The 13,789-nt window shown below is 41.9% G+C and overlaps 1 protein-coding gene across 3 annotated transcripts in view; it reads left to right on the top strand.

Annotated features, from left to right (window-relative positions):
• Positions 1-263: 263 nt before the first annotated feature.
• cers2a (ceramide synthase 2a) overlaps positions 264-13,789 on the top strand; it is a 57,934-nt gene continuing 44,408 nt past the window's right edge. For 2 of the 3 annotated variants that reach the window (XR_010014979.1, XM_063011046.1), the window contains exon 1: positions 264-669. The gene's annotated coding sequence lies outside the window, so the exon portion shown is untranslated. Of the gene's footprint in view, positions 670-1,082; positions 1,135-13,789 lie in introns of those variants that run through there. The other variant, XM_063011053.1, reaches the window with a different exon arrangement.

Raw genomic sequence — 13,789 nt, forward strand, 5'->3', positions numbered from 1 at the left:
ACATTGCAGAAGCTTGTGGAAACGATGCCACAGCGCATGCGTGACCTTTTTTTTTTGGCCAGGCGGTGTATATGAAGTACTGTACATTTAGTCCACCACAACTTCACCCTCGTGCCGCCAGGGTAAATAATCACGTGACCCCAATCGCCTCATTTTCTGCGTCAGTGGCTGTTAGCTCCGCCCCTTCTCTCCCCTCCCCTCTTATAAAGCCTGCAGCAGCTTCTTCAATCTGGCTGCAGTGTGTGTGTGTGTGTGTGCTGACGGACTACAGTACGCACAGATAATACGCTCCAAAACACTTTAACTACTGCTTATAAATATAGTTATTCGACTTCTTTGTGCAGTTATAACTCTACAGAGAAATAAACAGCGGTCTGTGGAATTAAAGACTTATTTCTTGGGTTTAGAAAGAGCGCTGAATGAACCAGAAGCAGAAGCAGCAGAGGTGGATTATCAACAGCTGAGGGCTTCGGCTGTAAACATTCCCGTTCCTGAGGACAGTTCTGAGGGGGGAAACATGCGGACTCGATATTACAAAGCCTGGCTGACTGGTGCTGAATGACTCTTCACTTTTTAGAAACAGACGAGTTATTTTGGGAGGAACCGTTCACTCAGGAGTTCCCACCCTTCTTCGCTTTTTATACCTGCGGGAAAAGCTATCTAGCGGAAGTGAGTACCGTTATATGAAGCGTACACACGTAAACACACACGCATACTAGAAGAGCTGCTGCACTTCTATCCTGGCTGCTAATGTGTATTCAGTCGTAGTTTATCGTGTTCAGGCTTGTGGAGAGCAATTTAAACTTCCATACACGCATTAATGGCTTATTTTCGGTTCTTAAACGCCTCCTGGTGCTCTCCTCACAGCGCCCAGGCTTGTGTTGAGGCCTGTTTAAAGAGACACTAGCTGCGTTTTATTAGCTTTATTGTTTTTTACCTTCTTGACGTTTGTGTACTTGTAGTTTTTCAACATTTACAGGTTATCAAGCAATTGAAGGTTAAGGGCCTTGCTCAAGGGCCCAACAGTGGCAACCTGGCAGCGGTGGGGCTTGAACCAGCGACCTTTCGAAGACTAGTCCAGTACCTTAACTGCTAGGCTACAGCTAGGCTACACTTAGGACAGTAGGTGTGTTGGTGAGTGCCTTGAACAGAATTTGTAAACTCTCTTACACTCTCAAAACACAGACCTGGAATTCGACCAGGGTGTACAAACTTTTGACTGTACAGTTTTTTTTTAAGACTCAGTTGAGGGTTAAGGGCCTTGCTCAAGGGCCCAACAGTGGCAACCTGGCAGCGGTGGGGCTTGAACCAGCGACCTTTCGAAGACTAGTCCAGTACCTTAACTGCTAGGCTACACTTAGGACAGTAGGTGTGTTGGTGAGTGCCTTGAACAGAATTTGTAAACTCTCTTACACTCTCAAAACACCAGACACGGAATCGCCCAGGGTGTACAAACTTTTGACCGTACAGTGGAGGGTTAAGGGCCTTGCTCAAGGGCCCAACAGTGGCAACCTGGCAGTGGTGGGGCTTGAACCAGCAACCTTTCGAAGACTAGTCCAGTACCTTAACTGCTAGGCTACACTTAGGACAGTAGGTGTGTTGGTGAGTGCCTTGAACAGAATTTGTAATCTCTCTTACACTCTCAAAACACAGATGTGGAATTCGCCCAGGGTGTACAAACTTTTGACCGTACAGTTTTTTATGACTCAGTTGAGGGTTAAGGGCCTTGCTCAAGGGCCCAACAGTGGCAACCTGGCAGTAGTGGGGCTTGAACCAGCGACCTTTCTAAGACTAGTTCAGTACCTTAACCACTAGGCTACAACTGTCCTGCCTAACTGTCCAGCTTTTGTGTGTATAATACAATGCTCACTCGTTCTTGGGTCAAAATAACATTGAAATGTTAAGATGCCTAACTAGTGAGGATATTAAGGCATCTAGGATTTTGAACAGCCTGCTTCTCGGGAGCGCGTATAGGATGACGTAAAATGCTGCCTATGTAGACAGCTCCCTAGCTTTTCAAACACACCCATAGGGTTTTTCAACCTGTTGTTTAATTATTGAATTGATAGTCTGCTCCATGGACCTTGCACATCCTCACGTAGTGCATATTATTCCGAAAACAAGGTTTCCACTCCGGCACTGTGGCGGACTGAGTAGCGTAGGTGCCACACAACAACAGGGTCCCGTTTTCTTCCCTAACTAGTTTTCACCTTGTACTTTGGTACTTAGTTTCCTCTTTCTGTCCAAAATCATGCAGAAGATTTATTTTATAATATTTATTTATTAGGATTTAACGTCATGTTTTACACACTTTGGTTACATTCATGACCGGACAGGACAGGTAGTCACTCGTTACACAAGATTAATCAGTTCACAAGTTTAATGTCAAACACAGTCATGGACAATTTTATCTCCAATTCACCTCACTTGCATGTCTTCGGACTGTGGGAGGAAACCGGGGCTCCTGGAGGAAACCCATGGCCGCCCCACCTGGGGATCGAACCCAGGATCTTCTTGCTGTGAGGCGCAGTGCTACAAACTGTGCAGAAGATGCCTTGGCAGCTGTAGATTTGCCCTAGATCTGAGACAGTAGGTGTGTTGGTGAGTGCCTTGAACAGAATTTGTAAACTCTCTTACACGCTCAAAACACATGTGGGATTCGCCCAGGGTGTACAAACTTTTGACCGTACAGTTTTTTATGGCTCAGGCGTTGGTAAGAGTTTCACAAAAGTTTAAGAAAGCTTTTAGCGGACGCTTTTATCCAAAGCGACTTACAGTACTGTGACGGTTTACTGTCTAAGCCAGGGGTGTCAAACTCATTTTCACCGAGGGCCACATCAGCATTATTGTGGCTCTCGAAGGGCCGATTGTAACGTATCCTGCTGTGATTGCAGTCACATTGCTGTTTTTCTTGGAGGCTGAATTCTGCATTTATATTGTTCTACTTTACCACAGACACAGCCTCATAAAACATACGCACCGGTTTCTCTTCCTGAAGCACAAACTTGTTTTCACTTTCATTACATTTCCTCCTTCTGCTTAATGTTCTTACTTATCTTCTTGTACATTTTAGGATCATGTGTAAATATGTGTAACATCATCTACTGGCGGGATGTGTCACTTTGCAGGTCACAAAATCAGCCTGCATTTTGAAAGATGCAGTTTATTTAGGATTTTACAGTGTATTTTTGAGACAATCATTCTGCCCTCACTAATAGTTTATCCCCCTTTGACTGACAGACAGACAGACAGACAGACAGACAGACAGACAGACAGACAGACAGACAGACAGACAGACACCTTCAGAATACAGTCGGTTTATTTGCTTCCCAGCTGTGTGATACACTGTGTGTGCACCAGAATAAAGTAAAAATACAAACAATAAAGAGCTTAATACAGTAAAAGCACACAGCTGTAGTCGAGTGTTACATCTGGTACAATATGAGATTTAACCAAACGTAAAATAGCGAGTTAAAATTGTGTGTAAAGATACTAATTGCTATAGTAACGGTAACAACAGTATTTAATTACGGTAAATTTGTAACTAAAACGCTGTGATATACTCACTAAACATTTACAAACAACTGAGAATATAAACGCCACTACTCACAGACGATGCTTCTGTATTATATTGCAATATAATTATTTGTATTTATTTATTATTGTTTACATTACTAACTACGCTACCCTGTGTTCTTTTGCCGTAAAAGTCACATGGGTTTTTAGCGAAGGGTAAAGTTAGTTGCCATGACTACGATGTCACGTTGTCTCTTAAAGGCGCAGGAGCGCATTAAATAATAAGCGCGTCTCTGTAACGACTCGAACCATCACAACAATCATACAGTCGTTTAAGCTCTCGCGGGCCGGATCAAATGACGCGGCGGGCCGGATCTGGCCCGCGGGCCGTGAGTTTGACACCCCTGGTCTAAGCCATTAAGGGCCTTGCTCAAGGGCCCAACAGTGGCAACCTGGCAGTAGTGTGGCTCGAACCAGTGACCTTTTGATTACTAGTCCAGTACCTTAACTGCTAGGCTACAACTGTCCAGCTTTATTTCATATGTTTCATATTTTGGGTATAATCATTGGTGCTGCATAGCACTATGGGCTCTGTGTACCTGGTTACATCCGTACCTTTACTCGCAGTCCAAGAGGAGTTTTGGATGACCGAATCCTTCCTGTGTAGAGTTTGCATGTTTTCCCTGTGACTGTGTGGGTTTCCTCCGGGAGCTCCGGTTTCCTCCCGCAGTCCGAAGACGGGCCAGTGAGGTGAATTGGAGATACTAAATCGTCCATGACTGTGTTTCACATTAAACTTTCCAGTGTCCGTATGTACGTTTCCTAGTAGTCCACCTTTAAAAGACGTGCTCATTGGCATCTCGTATTTTCCTCTGGGTGTGACTAAGTAAATACGTGAGCACTTCCTGACTTCTGATGGATGGGTACCTTGACAGACGCTTGACCTCATTCTACTGTATATTAAAGCATTCTTGAATGATCTAGTAAGTAACTTGAGTAGTAAGTAATGGGTTAACATTTTCTAGCGGGGCGGCACAGTGGGTAGCACTGTCGCCTCACAGCAAGAAGGTCCTGGGTCTGATCCCCAGGTGGGGCGGTCCGGGTCCTTTCTGTGTGGAGTTTGCATGTTCTCCCCGTGTCTGCGTGGGTTTCCTCCGGGCGCTCCGGTTTCCTCCCACAGTCCAAAGACGTGCAAGTGAGGTGAATAGTAGGTATAAATTTGTCCATGAATCTGTTCGATATAATCTTGTGAACTGATGAACCTTGTGTAATGAGTAACTACTGTTTCTGTCATGAATGTAACCAAAGAGTGTAAAAACAGGATGTTAAAATCCTAATAAACAAACAATAACAGTTTCTAGTAGACTTTGTGGGATGATGGTGTATTTTAGCATCCTTTAAATCTGTCTAAATCTAAATCTGTGTAATCGTTTTATCTGGTGTTGTATTAGCAGTGGAGCAGATTGGCTACAGATTGGTGGTACTGGTGTTAAAAAAGAATAAACGCTTTCAGTCTAAACAAATATAAAACCTTCACTACCTGCCCCGCAGCCCGATCGGAATTGGCAAACAGCAGATCATGGAAAGGAGAATTATCAATTGGTTTTAATTAGGCAAATTGGACTTCCTTTCATTTGTATGTGGGTTGTGTTTATGGAAATGCTTTAGTCTGGGTTGTTTTCCTTGTCTAATTGATTTAATTTACAAGGTATTTAATAAGCTATACTGTAACAAAGCAAAGTCATTTTAAAAGTAAGAAGAACCACAGTTTAGTGTGCAATGCAGAGATCACATGATTACACCAGGGTCTGATTCGTACTGTAGATTTACAGTTTGGAATTGAGTAGTGTGTTAAGTTAGATTCACACTTACGGCTTCCAGAGTAGCACGTGTGTGTATCCTGACGCCGAAGGGCATTTCACTTTCAAATTTCTTTACGTTGATCAATATTAGCTTGAGTGGTTGGTCTGTGTACAAATCCGCAAACTGTAGAGGATGCGGAGCTTGTTAAGCCGGTCGGTCAGTTTGAAAGTCAATACGTGTTCAAATGTCCTGATCATAATGGTCAAATGGGCTTTTAATGACATCGCTGTCTGTCCTGTAATACATTGTCGACTGGTGTAAATCCTCCTTTTGTTTTGGATGTTCGGCTATTTGCAAGTCTGTGTCACGGACTAAGCTGAATGCAAAGTGTATGTTAAACCGGGTGAGTAAGAAAACTCAGGAGCAGTTCTTATGAAGTCGTAAAGAACTAGTATGACATAAGCTGTATATGTTCAGCTTAGCTTGGGCCTAATTCTAATAGCATTGCGTGTATATAATACACTGATCAGCCATAACATTAAATAGATGAGCGATCGTCTCTGACTTTACATCTACAAGATGGACCAACTAGGTAGGAGTGTCTAATAGAGTGGACAGTGAGTGGACACGGTATTTAACAACTCCAGCAGCGCTGCTGTGTCTGATCCACTCATACCAGCACAACACACACTAACACACCACCACCATGTCAGTGTCACTGCAGTGCTGAGAATGATCCACCACCTAAATAATACCTGCTCTGTAGTGGTCCTGTGGGGGTCCTGACCATTGAAGAACAGGGTGAAAAGGGGCTAACAAAGCATGCAGAGAAACAGATGGATTCAGTCAGTAATTGTAGAACTATATATAAAGTGCTTTTATATGGTAAGTGGAGCTGATAAAATGGGCAGGGGTTGGTTTTAATGTTATTATACTTTATGTATACAAATTAGTTAGCTATGGTGGTTTTTAGAGGAAAACAGCAGATAATACCTGCTTAATACCGTAATGCAAGACATTTAGCAAGGTAGTCTTGCATGTTTTGTGAGCACAAATGACTTTTTTGAGGACGTGTCTATTATAAGACTAATAGAGGAAATTCATACAGGTATTTCAGATGCTTAGAATAGCTTTGCTTTCATGACTTAGTTTCAACAAGTCTGTTTCATTGTCCTCTCCAGATATTCAGTTTTACCTTTTTAATAGGGCTGTCGAAGTTAACGCGATAATAACACATTAACGCGATCTCAATTTAACGCGATTTAAAAAAATAGTGCCGTTAACGCAAATTCTATACAGGAAAACTTTACCTATACAGGTAGTGAGTGCCATGTAGAATTACATTACGAAGACCTGCATTGTTATGTTTTGTACTTAACCACGAAATACAAATGACACTAGTTATGTAGAGAACGAGTTTGTCTTTATTGCTTAATCCACAACTTGGAGCATCACACTTAAACATAACACGCTGTTACCCGCTGGTCACCTGATACACATATCAGCTCAGTGACGTACAACACACAGTGGTAACGTGATACGCAGATCACGTAAATGATATATATCACACGCACGATAATAATAAGCTTTTTTCTCTCTTAATTTTCCCTGACAAGTGAAAAACCAAAATATAGCAACCTTAACATTATGAGGAAGAATTTCAAAGATATTCCTTTGCAATACTTTATCATTTCAAGAATATGATACAGACTTACCAACACTATTAAGCCAAATCAGCATTGAAAATTGACCTTACTTTTAATAGCCTTCTACAATGCTGGTGCTTCTTAAAACTGAATATTTTCTTTTAAACAGAAGTGTTATTTAAATGCTATTAAATTGTTTTCCAACAAAATCCACCCAATTTGGCGGATAACCGCCCAATCTGGCAACACTGGAACGCATTATTATTATCGCGTTAACTTCGACAGTCCTAATAAAAACGTATTCTGATATCCAGTTAGCAGCGTAGGGTTTATATAGCAGCAGGTAGAATAAGGTGAGAATAAGGTGCAAAAACAATGTAATATTGTGCAAAGATGCAAATAATATAGTCACTAGTATGAGTTGTCAGAACCCAGGGAACAACACTGTGTTGATTGTGAATGAATTTCTGTGTATGTTAGTGTATGTACACCGATCAGCCATAACATTAAAACCACCTCCTTGAGAAAAAAAAGAAGGAAAAAAAAAAATGGGGAAAAAACCCAGATTAATCGCGATTAACTATATGAAAATCTGAGATTAATCGCGATTAAAATTTTTAATCGTTTGACAGCCCTACTTTTTAACAATAGAAAGAACAATTTGTTCTTTACCAGTTCACTTGTACTTCGGTCCTGGCCGTATTTTTTAGGGGCTGTCTGAAAACCCTGTGAGCTGCCTTGCTGCCTACTGCCTACCTAGGCAGCTGCCTAAGTAGAGAGGATTCTAATAAGACATTGAACTAATAAGACGGCAGGGTGGCTAAGTGGGTAGCACTGTCGCCTCACAGCAAGAAGGTCCTGGGTTCGATCCCCAGGTGGGGCGGTCTGGGTTCTTTCTGTGTGGAGTTTGCATGTTCTTCCCGTGTCCTCGGTGTGGTCCGGTTTCCTCCCACAGTCCTAAGACGTGCAAGTGAGGTGAATTGGAGACACTAAACTGTCCATGACTGTGTTTGATATAACCTTGTGAGCTGATGAATCTTGTGTAATGAGTAACTACCGTTCCTGTCATGAATGTAACCAAAGTGTAAAACATGATGATAAAATCCTAGTAAAAAGAACTAATAACTTAAGACAGGTTATTCAGACACACTACTTAAGACAGCGGTTACGTCACAGCAGTTTTCGCTTACGTTCAAACCAATGGGTTGAGGCGGCGCAACCCGCTCGAATGCCAGCTAACATCTCCCTCTGAGTACTGTAAACGTTTATCACTGACAAGTCCAAATTTGCAAATAAATAACACTTTATACAAATTAAAAATCAATGAGAATTGATTTACAATCTTCGTTTATTGCTCCACATTCGTTCACCACATTTGTAAGAGAAAAGTTGTCCTGCACTGATTGCTGGGATTGCCTTCACTGAATGACGAGGGAGCATCCAATGCTTCCTTAGCAGTCAGGCTTATAATAAAATATTAAAAAATGAAACCTTGCAAAAAGCAACATTTTAAGGTAACTAAGAATGTAGACAGCCTTCTTCTTGGAAGCACGTATGATGTAATATGCCGTTTATGTACGAAGCTCACTAGGTTTTTAGACAAAAATGGGGCTCTCAGGGCTGCTTTAAGTGAGCTCTGTGTGTATGTATGTCATTTTATACGTAACACACTCAGGAAAGGGTGCCAATCCATAATCTTATTCAATAATTCGCTCCCACACTCGCACCTATGGGTGACTTGGAGTAACCAATCCGCATCCGCATCTCCTCTGCATGTTTCGGAAGAGAAAGAAAACTGGAGTAGCCAATTGAAAACCATGCAGACACTTAGGGAGAACATTATAGCACTGTGGTTCTGCAGACAGACCACTAAAACCACATGTAAGCTACATGGTCAAAAGTAGCCGGTCATCTGAATATACAAAAATCATGCTTATTATTTTGACCACTTAGAAGTGGTAACCACCTCCATTCTATAGAAAGGCTTCCCACAAGATTTTGGATTGTGTATAAGCGGTATGTGGGTACATGTACTGTGACCATACAGACCATTGTGGAAATACACAATCAGCCATAACATTAAAACCACCTCCTTGTTTCTACACTCACTCTCCATTTTATCAGCTCCACTTACCATATAGGAGCACTTTGTAGTTCTACTGTACAATCATTGACTGTAGTCCATCTGTTTCTCTACATATTTAGCCTCCTTTCAACCTGTTCTTCAATGGTCAGGACCACCACAGAGCAGGTATTATTTGGGTGGTGGATCATTCTCAGCACTGCAGTGACACTGACATGGTGGTGGTGTGTTAGTGTGTGTTGTGCTTGTATGTATGGATCAGACACAGCAGCGATGCTGGAGTTTTTTAAACACCTTACTGTCCCTGCTGGACTGAGAATAGTCCACCAACCAAAAATATATCCAGTCAACAGCGCCCCGTGGGCAGTGTCCTGTGACAACTGATGAAGGTCTAGAAGGTGACCAACTCAAACAGGAGTAATAGATGAGCGATCGTCTCTGACTTTACATCTACAAGGTGGACCAACTAGGTAGGAGTGTCTAACAGAGTGGACAGTGAGTGGACATGGTATTTAAAAACTCCAGCAGCGCTGATGTGTCTTATCCAGTCATACCAGCACAACACACACTAACACACCACCACCATGTCATTGTCACTGCAGTGCTGAGAATGATCCATCACCCAAATAATACCTGTTCTGTGGGGGTCCTGACCATTGAAGAACAGGGTAAAAGCAGGCTAAAAAGTATGTAGAGAAACTGATGGACTACAGTCAGTAATTGTAGAACTACAAAGTGCTTCTATATGGGAAGTGGAGCTGATAAAATGGACAGTATTTGTAGAAACAAGGCGGTGGTTTCAATTGTATTGCTGACCGGTGTAAGCTCCTAGTACAAGTGTTGTGTAACGTGTAACTTCTGCTTCCCTTGTTGCTTATGTAGTGTTGTGTAGTTGTGTCATTGTTTCTAGACCTATTGCTGTCCAAGGCAGAAGTTCTCTTACTGGCTGTCCAAGTTCTCTTACTGGAAATATTGCCAGTTTGCTTCACAACATTAAACTTTGCGGAATACTTTTTATAGTGGGGTTGCCTTTTCCTCCATTCCTACTTATCTCTGACGCTGACAAACTCGTTTACTTGATTACTAAGATTATAATGAATGGAAATGAAAACTGAATGCACATTCAGCATTAGTAAAGCCAACTGTCATGTTTGTAGTCATGGCACAGTACTGGGAGAAAAATTATGAGGAAAAAGTGGGGGGAAAATGGGGGGGGGGGGGGTAATTGGGGAGAAAATTAGGGAACAAATTGGTGGAAAAAATTGATAAATAATTAATCAATAAATAGGAATAAATATATATTTTTATTAAACGTTTTATTAATTAAAAAATAATAAATAATTAATAAATTATTTAATAAATAAATATTTTTAGTAAAATTTTTTAACATTAATAAATAAATAAATTTTTTATTAAATTCTTTCTTAACAACAATTAATAAATAAATAAATATTTTTGGTTCCTGGATAATAGGAAGAAAGACATGTTGTCGCAGTGTCAGACAGATTAAACACAGTTTTCTTGCCGTGTTGACTACACAGACAGTGATGGACTAGACTGGGTTAAAATTTATAGTCCAGAGATTTCTTTCCAGGATTTTTTATTTTTATTCATTATTCATTATTTTATTTTTTTTACTCCCAATCTAGTCATATCTAATTACCCGATTGCATTACGCTTCCTCACTACTGATGCTGACTTCCACTCCTGACTGAGGAGAGCCGTGACTAACACACCGACTGCAACTCACGGAGAGCCACACACTGATCACGTTATCCCCCGTCTCTGTGCAAGCGCCATTAATCAGCCAGCAGAGGTTGTAATTGTAACTGTTATGAGGAATCCCCTCTGGCACCATCCCTACGAACGAGCCAATTATTGTTCGTGTAGGTGCCATCCTGCCGGTAGCAGAGCCGAGATTTGAACTCACAAGTTCAAGAAGTCAGCTCTGGTGTGCTAGAGTGCTTTACCGCTGTGCCATTTGAGCTCCCCAGGATTTTTATGTTTTAGCAGGAACACGTCCGATTTGTGGTAAAAACTGGGTGGGAATGAATCTGATTTGTGATCGAATAATTTTTTCTATAAACTTTGTAGGTACTGTAGGTACTATCCAGTAAGTCTGCTGTACTTTTTTTTTTTTTTTTTTTGCTTGGCAGGAGTTAAATTGTGGCTATGATGATACTTCCAGTGTGAACACTGGGCGACGAGCGATTTGGGCGGCAAAGGGATAAATTGCTGCCATTTGATGTGCATTTATATGCACTTGTATTTTGTGGTGGTCCAGCACTAGCTTTTCCTAAATATAGGGCTTGATAAAATATTGTATCTCCTAAATAGGGAGTGAAGTTTTTGGTTCCTTCAAATACTCTGGTTTGATCCAACCTTTAAATTGACCCTAGGTGTCAATGACCAAGTATGTAAACTTGGCACCAATAAACTGGTCCCCTGTTCAGGGTGTATTCCGGCCTCGCACCCTGTATATCCAATTCCAGACACACTGCAACCCTCATCAGGATTAAGCGGTTACAGACAATGAAAGTTATAGTCCACTTTGCCACCACAACAAATCCTTTCAGCCAACAAATCTGGTCAGCCTTGTCCTAAGTGGCCTGTGGCGCAATATTCTTCAAGATGGATCTGTTCCAACTTGCAATATAGGGACGTAGGCGGTAAAAAGTGATAACCTAACCTTTTTTTTTTTTAGAAAGCTTGTCAGGAAATGCAGTTACAGGCACTGAAAAACCTGATTACTGGGCTATAAGAACAGTTAATACACTTACATTTACATTTTTGGCATTTAGCAGACGTTTTCACCCAAAGCGACTTACAGTACTGTGACGGTACATATTGTCCAAGCAACTGAAGATTAAGGGCCTTGCTCAAGGGCCCAACAGTGGCAACCTGTTCCCAGTGAGGGCCACTGTTTTATTTATGCGTTTTCATACTTTGGTGGATTCGCGCAAGAGGCCAGTCTCTTGTATGGAGAGTCATGCACTGATCTCCACGTTCATCCACTTCTGTACAGGTGCTTTGGGCTACTAACCAGGGTCCTTACCCAGCGTCGAAGACATCACCCCCTTTTTAGTTTGTCTTTTCCCACCCAGCAGACTAGTGGCCAGTTGTGCCTCCTGAGAGCCGAGATTCAAACTCGGAAGGTGCAGAATCCCTGTGCTGGTGTGCTACCTGGGCGCCGGAAATTCATTTATGATTTAATTTGACGTGTTATCTCAATGACCAGATGTACAGGTCCTTCTCAAAAAATTAGCATATTGTGATAAAGTTCATTATTTTCCATAATGTAATGATAAAAATTAAACTTTCATATATTTTAGATTCATTGCACACCAACTGAAATATTTCAGGTCTTTTATTGTTTTAATACTGATGATTTTGGCATACAGCTCATGAAAACCCAAAATTCCTATCAAAAAATTAGCATATTTCATCCGACCAATAAAAGAAAAGTGTTTTTAATACAAAAAAAGTCAACCTTCAAATAATTATGTTCAGTTATGCACTCAATACTTGGTCAGGAATCCTTTTGCAGAAATGACTGCTTCAATGCGGCGTGGCATGGAGGCAATCAGCCTGTGGCACTGCTGAGGTGTTATGGAGGCCCAGGATGCTTCGATAGCGGCCTTAAGCTCATCCAGAGTGTTGGGTCTTGTGTCTCTCAACTTTCTCTTCACAATATCCCACAGATTCTCTATGGGGTTCAGGTCAGGAGAGTTGGCAGGCCAATTGAGCACAGTAATACCATGGTCAGTAAACCATTCACCAGTGGTTTTGGCACTGTGAGCAGGTGCCAGGTCGTGCTGAAAAATGAAATCTTCATCTCCATAAAGCTTTTCAGCAGATGGAAGCATGAAGTGCTCCAAAATCTCCTGATAGCTAGCTGCATTGACCCTGCCCTTGATAAAACACAGTGGACCAACACCAGCAGCTGACATGGCACCCCAGACCATCACTGACTGTGGGTACTTGACACTGGACTTCAGGCATTTTGGCATTTCCTTCTCCCCAGTCTTCCTCCAGACTCTGGCACCTTGATTTCCGAATGACATGCAAAATTTGCTTTCATCCGAAAACAGTACTTTGGACCACTGAGCAACAGTCCAGTGCTGCTTCTCTGTAGCCCAGGTCAGGCGCTTCTGCCGCTGTTTCTGGTTCAAAAGTGGCTTGACCTGGGGAATGCGGCACCTGAAACCATTTCCTGCACACGCCTGTGCACGGTGGCTCTGGATGTTTCTACTCCAGACTCAGTCCACTGCTTCCGCAGGTCCCCCAAGGTCTGGAATCGGCCCTTCTCCACAATCTTCCTCAGGGTCCGGTCACCTCTTCTCGTTGTGCAGCGTTTTCTGCCACACTTTTTCCTTCCCACAGACTTCCCACTGAGGTGCCTTGATACAGCACTCTGGGAACAGCCTATTCGTTCAGAAATTTCTTTCTGTGTCTTACCCTCTTGCTTGAGGGTGTCAATGATGGCCTTCTGGACAGCAGTCAGGTCGGCAGTCTTACCCATGATTGCAGTTTTGAGTAATGAACCAGGCTGGGAGTTTTTAAAAGCCTCAGGAATCTTTTGCAGGTGTTTAGAGTTAATTCGTTGATTCAGATGATTAGGTTAATAGCTCGTTTAGAGAACCTTTTCATGATATGCTAATTTTTTGAGATAGGAATTTTGGGTTTTCATGAGCTGTATGCCAAAATCATCAGTATTAAAACAATAAAAGACCTGAAATAT

The sequence above is a fragment of the Trichomycterus rosablanca genome, chromosome 2 (genome assembly GCF_030014385.1).
Source record: "Trichomycterus rosablanca isolate fTriRos1 chromosome 2, fTriRos1.hap1, whole genome shotgun sequence".
NCBI lineage: Eukaryota > Metazoa > Chordata > Actinopteri > Siluriformes > Trichomycteridae > Trichomycterus > Trichomycterus rosablanca.